General features: G+C 39.4%; 1 non-coding gene across 1 annotated transcript; it reads left to right on the plus strand.

The window, feature by feature from the left end:
- Positions 1 to 7,027: 7,027 nt before the first annotated feature.
- Positions 7,028 to 7,133, plus strand: LOC132537280 (U6 spliceosomal RNA). The gene has a single exon (XR_009548739.1). It is a non-coding gene; the product is annotated as a U6 spliceosomal RNA (small nuclear RNA).
- The last annotated feature ends 377 nt before the right edge of the window (positions 7,134 to 7,510 follow it).

Raw genomic sequence — 7,510 nt, forward strand, 5'->3', positions numbered from 1 at the left:
AGTATCACTATGAGTCAGAGCTCTGGTCAAATATGTATTAATTTTATAGCTTGCCAATTTACTATGTTGCTTTAAGTATTTCCAGGTGGCTCCTGCTAGATTATTTTGGGGTTTCTATAGTCACTATAACTTCTGAAAATAGTGATAGTTTTACCTCTTCTTTTCTAATCTGTATAACTGTTAGTCTATTCTCTTGCCTAATTGCTATAGCTTTGACTTTCAACACTATGTTGAATAATATTGGGAGTAGTAGGTAGCCCTGCCAGATCTAAATTGGGACTGTCAGTTTCTCATTATTGAAATATGATGCTGGCTGTAGGTTTGCTGTGTATATACTCAATTAGATTGTGTAATTTTATTCTGTTCTAATATTTATTATCTTGAACATAAACTCTGGTCTTCTATCTGTTGATGTGGTAAGTCACACTTATTGCTTTACATATATTAAAACTTGTATCCCTGGGATTCATTCCAGGTGGCTGTGATGCACAATCTTTTTAATGTCTAGCTGTATGCAGTTGTTCAGCATTGTGGCATCGATCTTCATCATGTGCATTGGTCCATAGTTCTAGACAAATGGGCTCAAAATATTAAATGGAGAAAAGAGTGTCTCTTCAATAAGCAGCGTTGGGGAAATTGGGCTGAAAAATAAATAAGAATGAAACTGGACTGCTATGCTTCACCACACAAAAAAAACCTTAACTCCAAATGGATGAAAGCTTTGAATGTTAGATTAGAAACCATCAAATATTCAGAGGGAAATATTAACAGAATTCTTCTCAATCTAAGTTTTCAAAAAATTTTATTGGTGATTTAATATTGATTAATAAGAGTATAAGATAACAGGGGTACAATTATATACAGTTCTCATGACCAGAGTTCTATGTCCCATCTCGTCTCTGTCATTGGAAGCTTCCCTACGTTTTATCCCTCTTTGGGAGTATAAAGGTATCTTTGAGGACTCAAGTCCAATTGCAAGGAAAACAAAAATAAACTAATGGGGCTACATCAAACTGAAAAGTTTCTGCATAGTAAAGGAAAGCCTCACCAAAAATACTCAAATACAGAAAAAAAAACTACTCTGCAGAAAGAATGGGAAAGGAAAACGACTTACAATATATAACATCAAATAAAAGGTTAGTAACCAAAATATATAAAGAGCTCAGCAACATTGGCAAACAATCCCACTAAATGTGGAGAGAAGAAATGGGTGGAATTTTTACCAAAGTATCAATCCATAGATTCAACAGACATAAAAAATATGCTTAAAATGACTGATTCCGAGCACAGTGCAAATCAAGAAAAGAATGGCAGACCACTTTACACTTGGGAGATTATCATACACTGGAAATGGCAGAAACAAGTGTTGGGGATATGGGTTGGTGTGATAGAACTATCCTACACTGCTGGTGGGAATGTATATTGGTTAGGACCCTGTGGAAGATGGTCTGGAGAACGTTCTGAATACTAGAAATAGATTTATGTTATAAGCTGGAAAGTTCTCTCCTGATGATTAAGCCCAAAGAAGCAAAAACATGTATCCAAAGACATATATTCACAACTATGTTCACAGCAGCAAAAACTGTAACCGTTCACACTTGGAAGAAACCTACCAAATGACAGTTGAGTGCATAAGAAAGTTGTATTAGTGGGTTGAACTAGAGAACAACTTGCTTGGAAAGTATGCTGCTTTGGTGTATAGGCAAACAGGAACCTGGTTCAAACCTCAGCCCCAACTCATTTTCTGTATTGGCTTCTTTGTCTGCTTTTTCTTTCCCTCTCTGTCTCAGAGAGAGAGAGAGAGAGAGAGAGAGGAAGAAGATAAAGTTGTGATATACAGTATTATACACACCCACAATCAATGGAATACTACTTAGCTATTAAAATACTGAAGTCAACGCCTTTGCCCAGCTGGGATTAAACTTTAAGGAATCATTGTAAGTGCGTTAAATCACAAATAACACAAATGCTATATTATGTCACTTACAACCAGAACTTAAGAAACAAGGATAAACAGGAAAAGCACAAGGAGAAACTGGTGTTGGGTGTGGTAAATTGCCCCAAGCAAAGGACTCTGGGGAAGGGCTGAAGACAGGAAGAGGAGAGGTGTTGGGCTCCAAGTGAATGATGATGGAAAGGCCCTACAATGGGTATGGAAGTGTTTTTGCATCAGTATCATGCAAATATTAGAAGCTGCACACATTTTAACAATGGAAATGTAAAAGATTAAACCACATCCACAATTCTTCTTCTAGCGTTTGCCCTTCTTCCGTAGCCAGTCAACAGCATCAGGTTGAGCCTGATGTAAAGTTTCGAGACCTCCTTTGAATCTGGAGAGGTGGCAGTCGTTGACTATGTGGGTCATAGTCTGTCTGTAGCCGCAGGGGCAGTTCGGGTTGTCTCTGGCTCCCCAGCGATGGAACATAGCGGCGCACTGGCCATGGCCTGTTCAATACCGATTGAGGAGGGCCCAATCATAACGTGCTAGGTCAAAGCCGGGTTGACGCTTGCAGGGGTCTGTGATGAGGTGTTTGTTCTTTACCTCAGCTGACTGCCAACTCTGTTTCCAAGAGTCTGGAACAGAGAAGTTCAGTGTAGGCATAGGGGACCAGATTGGATGACAAGATGTCAAGCGTTGGACAGGGTGGGCGAAGATATCCGCGTATATTGGCAGGTCCGGTTAAGCGTAGACGAGGGAAATAAACTTAGATGATGCCGCATCCCGACGAATATCTGGCGGGGTGATGTTGCTAAGAACTGGCAGCCATGGAACCGGGGTGGAACGGATGGTTCCAGAAATTATCTTCATGGAGGAATATAATTGGGAATCGACCAAGTGGACATGGGGGCTACGGAACCATACTGGGGCACAGTATTCTGCAGTGGAATAGCATAATGCCAGAGATGATGATTGCAGTGTGGAAGCGCTCGCGCCCCATGAGGAGCTGGCCAGTCTTGCAATGATGTTATTCCTCATGCCCACCTTTGCTGCAGTTTTTATGAGATGTTTGTGAAATAACAGGGTGCGATCGAGAGTAACGCCAAGATAGACTTGGCTGGGCTTCATGCCGGATTCTCGTATCGCCAAGCTGCACATTAAGCTCACGCGAGGCCGAGGCATGGTGTAGATGGAAAACAGATGATACCGTTTTTGCAGTGCTAGGGATTAGTCGCCATTTTTTACAGTACTCAGATATCAGAGACATGTCTTTCGTGTTTCCTCGAGGATGTCAAACTTGGATGCCTGAGTTGCACAGCAGATGTCATCGGCATAGATGAACTTTCTTGAAGAAGTTTCTGGAAGGTCATTGATGTAAATATTAAATAGCGTAGGAGCCAGAACAGAGCCCTGGGGGAGGCCACTTGAGACAAGTCTGCATCTGCTAGACTTGTCACCCAGATGCACCTGGAAACTTCTGTTTTGGAGAAGAAACGATATAGTGTTGGCCACCCATGGAGGCAGGCATCTTGAGATCTTGACTAGGAGACCACGGTGCCAGACCGTATCATAGGCTACTGTGAGATCAACAAAGACAGCAATAAAATTATATATATATATATATATATATATATGACTTTATGTGGTAGTAGAAATTATTTTATATTGTGTATTATTATATGTATTAATATAAAACACTAGAAATTGGCAATACACAAGGATTTTGTTGTTGTTGTTGTTGTTCAGGGTTATTGCTGGATATGGGTGCCTGAACTACGAATCCACTGCTCCTGGCAGCCATCTTTCCTCCATTGTTGATGTTGCTGTTATTGTTGTTGGATAGAATAGAGAGAAATTGAGAGAAGAGGGGAAGACAGAGAAGGAGAGAAAAACAGACACCTGCAGATCTGCTTCACCACTTATGAAGCGACCACCACCTGCTGGTGGGTAGCTAGGGTCTGTAACCAGGATCTTAGAGAAGGTCCTTGAGCTTTGCTTCACACATGTGCTTAGTCTGGTATACTACCACCCAGCCCCCTTAATTATTATCTTTAATAGGTTTTTTTTTGTTTTTGTGTTTTGCTTTGCTATATAATTTAGTATGCGTGGCTGGGGAGATATTTCAGTGGGTAGGAACAACTGAATGTGTGAGGATCCAAGTTCAGTCTCTAGCACTGCTAGAGAAAACAGTGTTCTAGTAATTTTCTCTCTCATGAAATACATTTGAAAATGTTTAAAAGGAATATGCCATTGATTGAGATACTACAATGCTTAACTGAGATGGACCCTCACAAAATGATATGTCTTTTATCTATTTCTCAACTATCTTAAGACATGGTGGCTATACAAATGCTCACATATTTAAAACAGACTTTAAAATTTTACTTATCTTGGATCTCTACTTTAATTTAAAAATATGAAAAAAAAACAAGAGTAATAAAAGATATAGTCAAAGGGAAAACTGTCTAACTGGAAGATAACCATGAGAAATAAATGAAGCATAGGCTAGGTATGGGGATTTGAAAAGATATAAGGCATTCAATTACAGATACTGAAAGCTCTAGGACACCAAATAGGAAATTCATAATCATAGGGAAAACACATCTTGAATACAAGCAAAGCTTGATAATTTATAAATCAGTACAGGAGGTTGAGAAGTAGCGCAGCAGGTTAAGCGCACGTGGCACAAAGCGCAAGGATCCCGGTACAAGCCCCCGGCTCCCCACCTGCAGGGGTCCCTTCACAGGCGGTGAAGCAGGTTTGCAGGTGTCTATCTTTCTCTCCCCCTCTCTGTATTCCCCTCCTCTCTCCACTTCTCTCTGTCCTATCTAACAATTATGACATTAATAACAACAACAATAAAATAAACAACAAAATACAAGAAAAATAATAAAACAACAAGGACAACAAAAGGGAAAATAAATAAATGTAAAAAAATCAGTACAGAGTGTTTAGATTGTTTTCAAATAAATACTTGCAATATAATTTGTTTTTTTCAGCAACCATAGAAGACAGTATTAGTATGTCAATAAAATACTTCTTTTAATAAAATAATTCCTAGACCTGGTTATCCACCCACAAAAATATTCTTCAAACTTAAATGGAGATTTTTCAGACAAGAGAAAGTATGATAATCCATTAACAGCATATCTATACTTATGAAGATACAATAAGTAGAAAAAAATAATTGCAGATGGTACAAGACTTAAAAAAATGAAAAAAATGTTTAAAATAGAAAATGTCAGTAAATGCCTAGAAGGACAAAAAAGACATTTTCAAAACGAGGATTCACTAATTTTCATCCAGAAGGAACCAAGTAAATAGAGAACAGTACCATGGGGACTGTAAAAATATCACTTGCAACAAAATAAAAAAAAAAAGAATAAGATAGAAGGAAAGAAATACCTTGGGCAACAGATTAAATTTTGTGGATATAAAGAAAGGCAGTATTTGTGAGAAAGTATTGCCTATACTTGAGACTTTCATTCTCTACCTTAAGATTTACTTAAATTAAAATTACTTAAAGTTGGGGGTCAGTAGCACAGTGGGTTAAGTGCACGTGGCGCAAAGCACAAGGACCTGCATCAGGACCCTGGTTCGAGACCCTAGCTCTCCACCTGCAGGGGAGTCGCTTCACAGGCAGTGAAGCAGGTCTTCAGGTGTCTATCTTTCCCCCTCTCTGTCTTCCCCTCCTGTGTCCTTTTATCTATTTCCTATCCAACAACAACATCAACAACAATAATAATAACCACAACAACAGTTAAACAAGGGCAACAAAAGGGACAGAAAAAAAAAAAGACTCCAGGAGCCATGGATTCATGATGCAGGCACCTAGCCCCAGCAACAACCCTGGAGGCAAAAAAAAAAAAATACTTAAAGTCTTAAATTCAGACTTTAATGCATTTTCCTCTCAAGATCTTTATTTGTCCAAGTATATTTATTTTTATAATGAGCTACACAAAATTGCAAGGGGCAAGTAGCACCTGGGAGGCTAGACATGAATATTCATGATTTTGTACCTCCTAGAAATAACCCCGTTCAGTTAAAAAAAAAAGATGAAAGAAAGGAAGGAAGGAAATAAGGAAGGAAGGAAGGAAGGAAGGAAGGAAGGAAGGAAGGAAGGAAGGAAGGAAGGAGGAAGAGGAAGAGGAAGAAGAAGAAGTGGCCTATTAGTCACATTCTGGAGACTCAGGACTTATTAACATTAAGGAATGGTGCCAATAGGCTCTCTTTTATCCAGTAACTCACATTTTATCAGTTTTGTATCTCAAGTGAAATTGCTAATCATCTCATTATCAGTGACTCTTCACTGAGTTTTGGAAAGTGGATACCTTCCACCTTCTGCACCCCATAATGATCCTGGGTCCATACTCCCAGAGGGATAAAGAATAGGAAAGCTTAGGGAGTCAGGCTGTAGCACCACGGGTTAAGCGCTGGTGGGGCAAAGTGCACGGACCAGCTTAAGCATTCTGGTTCTAGCCTGGACTCCCAAACCTGCAAGGGTGTAATTTCACAAATGGTGAAAAAGGTCTGCAGGTGTCTTTCTCTCTTCCTCTCTGTCTCCCCTCCTCTCTCCATTTCTCTCTTTCCTACCCCAAAACAACAACAACAACAGTAATAGCTACAACAATAAAACAAGGGCAAAGAAAAAAGGAATAAATAAATATTTTTAACAAAAATAATAGGAAAACTCCCAATGGAGGGGATAGGATATGGAACTCAGGCGGTGGGAATTGTGTGGAATTGTACCCCTCTTATCCTCTGCTCTTGTCAATCATTATTAAATCAATAACAACACTTTTTTTAAAAGTCTGAAAGTTTTTCTGGAAGGTTTCTGGGTGATTCTAAAGCACTACTTGTATACAAATCCACTTTATCCCTCTGGGAGTATGGACCCAGGATTATTATTGGGTACAGAAAATGGAATGCCTGGCTTCTGTAATTGCTTCTCTGTTGTACATGGGAATTGGCAGGTCAGTCCACACTCCCAGCCTGTTTCTATCTTTCCCTAGGAGGTAGGGTTCTAGATAGGTGGGGTTCTGAGACATACAAGAGAGGTTATCTGTCCAGGAAAGTCAGATTGGCATCTACAGCTTGGTGGCTGAAAAGCATTAAGATTTACAGTGGACAGAGAAGATTAGCTTGGCCCCTGCACAAGGATGACACGCAAATTCATGAAGTGTTCCATTATTTTAAAAAAAAATTAATTATCAGAAATCTAAAGGTAATAATATAGCTATCAAACTTTGTCCCCTAACTTACCTTAAGTAAATCAGACTCTCGTGGTCTGGGAGGAGTCTCAGTGGATAAAGCACTGGATTCTCAATCGTGAGGTCCTGAGTTTGGTCCCTGGCAGCACATGTACCAGAGAGATGTCTGGTTCTTTCTCTCCTCCTATCTCTCTCATAAATCAATCAATCAATCAATCAATCAATCAATCTCTGGGGAAGCTGACTCCTGAAAGTCAGCATGCCAACACCACCTGGAATCATTCCTTTGAATATTAATTGAAATCATATATGAAAAAAATAAAATGCATTGATTTGGGGTATTTTTCAAATGTATGGTGTC

This window comes from Erinaceus europaeus, chromosome 2 (assembly GCF_950295315.1).
Source record: "Erinaceus europaeus chromosome 2, mEriEur2.1, whole genome shotgun sequence".
NCBI lineage: Eukaryota > Metazoa > Chordata > Mammalia > Eulipotyphla > Erinaceidae > Erinaceus > Erinaceus europaeus.